At 37.5% G+C, this 2,500-nt stretch overlaps 1 protein-coding gene across 7 annotated transcripts in view; it reads left to right on the forward strand.

Moving 5' to 3' along the window:
* Nucleotides 1-2,500, forward strand: part of LOC125047751 — a 169,533-nt gene that overhangs the window by 164,820 nt on the left and 2,213 nt on the right. For all 7 annotated transcript variants that reach the window (XM_047646160.1, XM_047646164.1, XM_047646162.1 and 4 more), the window contains one exon: nucleotides 1-2,500. This exon is cut by the window's left edge and continues 1,167 nt beyond it; it is cut by the window's right edge and continues 2,213 nt beyond it. The gene's annotated coding sequence lies outside the window, so the exon portion shown is untranslated.

The raw sequence follows: 2,500 nt of genomic DNA on the forward strand, positions 1-2,500 counted from the left end.
GCCGCCACGCAGGACCGGGGCAGCGTGACGCGGGAGGTGCCGTCGTCGCCGCGCCGTCGCCGTATCGTCGTCGGCGTCGGCGTCGGCGTCGGGTCGTCGGGCGTCGCTTTCGTCGTCGCCGTCGTCGGGAACGTCACCTGCACTTGGTTGTGATATTTGCTATGTACGTTTCTGTGTACCAACACTTGCTAGGTTAGGTTAGTAACTGTGCCATCCTACGTTGCCATAGACTTTGACTCTTGACCGGTCACGTGACTGGCCACAACTCCCACAGGTCGCAAGAGTTATCTTTTCACTTGAGAAAGACATCGGTTATGATTATAATAATAATAATATTAATAATAATAATAATAATAATAAATGATATTAGAAAGAAAAGAAGACTGGAAATGAAGAATGGATGAAAAATAATACATTTACTTTTAATGTACATTATTATTTAGATACGTATTAAGGCGCCTACGATCAAATATGTGATGTAATAATCCTTAGTGTTTTCTCTGATCTAGGTACCTGTGTTTTCACTTTTAAAGGGTTCTGGATGACTGTTGTAAATTTATCAAAAGAAGTCATGAGTTTTAGCCTTTGATATTGCTGTTAACGAAACTATTTTTGGGGAATTACTGCAATATATACATATAGCGATATATATTCTGGTGAATCTCAAAAATAAGGCCTCAATGCATATTTGCCCAGATACTCAAGTAGCCCCTTTTCACACGTTCACACATTGAAGCTTCGACGTACCTCTCTTCCTATGGTGATGATAAGAAATAAATAAATAAATAATAAAAAAAAAAAACATTTAATGATAACTAATGATGAATGCTGTAAGTATTTCTAATAACGGTGCACATGCAGTACGCTGATGATGCATTTTTTTTTTTTTTTCTTTTTTTTTTTTGAATAAGTTTATCGAGTCAAAATGTTGGGTTCCATTTTGTTGCCCCCCCCCCTCCCCCCTTTACCCCTTCTCTCCCCCCCTTAGTCTCCTCCCTATCCCCTCCTACCCCTCGTGCCATCGCCTGTGTTGCAGGTTTGTTGATAAGAATGCTCCCTAACTCCAATGCAATTAATTTCTTTGCGAATATTTAGAAGTGAAAGAAGTCCAAGTATTAAAAAGTGATAAAGAGAGGGAGAAGAAGGAGAAGGAGAAAGCTGGATCACATAAGAAGGCGAAGAGAACGATAGGAAGAGAACAAGAGAGAAGGGAAGAGGCATAAGAAAAAGGAAATTGACTCGATATCGTCGAAAATGAGCTTAAGAATCAGGGAGACATCTAAGACGGCAACATTTCCTCGTGAATGTTGCCGTCTCGCTATCAGGTCTTTCTAAGTGTCTTGGGATCAAGTGTAATATATCTTGTTCGAAAATGATAAGGATAAGACTAAAACTTAAAAAAAAAAAAAAAATGAAGCAGCTCAAATGAAAAAAAAAATAATAATATGAACGAAAAAAAAAGCTCAATACTTTGTAAATTGGTTTAAAAAAAAAAGCTAGTCAGACCCCCATGCGTACCAACATTACGGGAATATACGTACATAACCTTTTGAATGATTGATTTCAACTGGTTTTCTATCTTCACATAAACCTGGAGGTTATTTCCTTTATTTTTTAATTATTTTATTTTGTCTGTATTGCAACTGTGGGTCACTTTGAAGAGAATCATTTTTTTTTGTGTCAAGTTGGTAGGCCTTTCTAGTCACGAATTTTTACCCTTCTAAAAAAAAAAATGTTTTTCTTCAAATTGCATCTCAACTTTGTAAAGAATGTGTGATGTGCCCTTTTCATTAAACAATAAAACATTCAGTTAGCACAACATTTTTGAAAAACAAAAAAAATTGGTCAACAAAATCGATGTGTAAACAAAGCACCTTGGTCTATAGAAAACGGAATACTTCAAATACACCAGGAAAATGATTCAATAACCAACAGACTCTTTCAGAAGTATTGTATAAAGTCCAGCTACACACTCAGCCTTGGCAGAGATGACAGGGAGTGCTTGGCAGGGTTGAGAACGACAGGGAAGCCCTCGATGAAGCTCCGAGTCTCAACCCTTTCGAAGCTCCATGACACACCTGTCACAATGAGGCAATCATACACCTGTTCTCTCCCTTTTCCGAGGTTGTAACAAAGACGAATAACACATTTTATATATTAAATATATATCATCTGGATGTTAAGGTTGTAAAATCATTGTAATTCTCCCGATTAACCAAGTCATTGTGATTTTTTTTTTTCTTTTTTTTTCCTTCATGATTTAACTCGGTCGGTTTTATTATACATATCCATCGGGAATGAACCTCGTTCTTTTCTTTACGAATTAAAAGACTTATTTTGAAAAAGAATAAAGGAATAACGATAGTGATAATACTTCCTCCTAAACAGCTAAGTTAACCTTGCTTGAAGGTGCTTGACAACAATGCTTCAAGGTCTGGATATGAGTCGAGAGAGGTTTCGACACGCGAATCTCGGAGGTTCGAGTGAATCTTTATGAGAA

The sequence above is a fragment of the Penaeus chinensis genome, chromosome 42, assembly GCF_019202785.1.
Source record: "Penaeus chinensis breed Huanghai No. 1 chromosome 42, ASM1920278v2, whole genome shotgun sequence".
Lineage (NCBI taxonomy): Eukaryota > Metazoa > Arthropoda > Malacostraca > Decapoda > Penaeidae > Penaeus > Penaeus chinensis.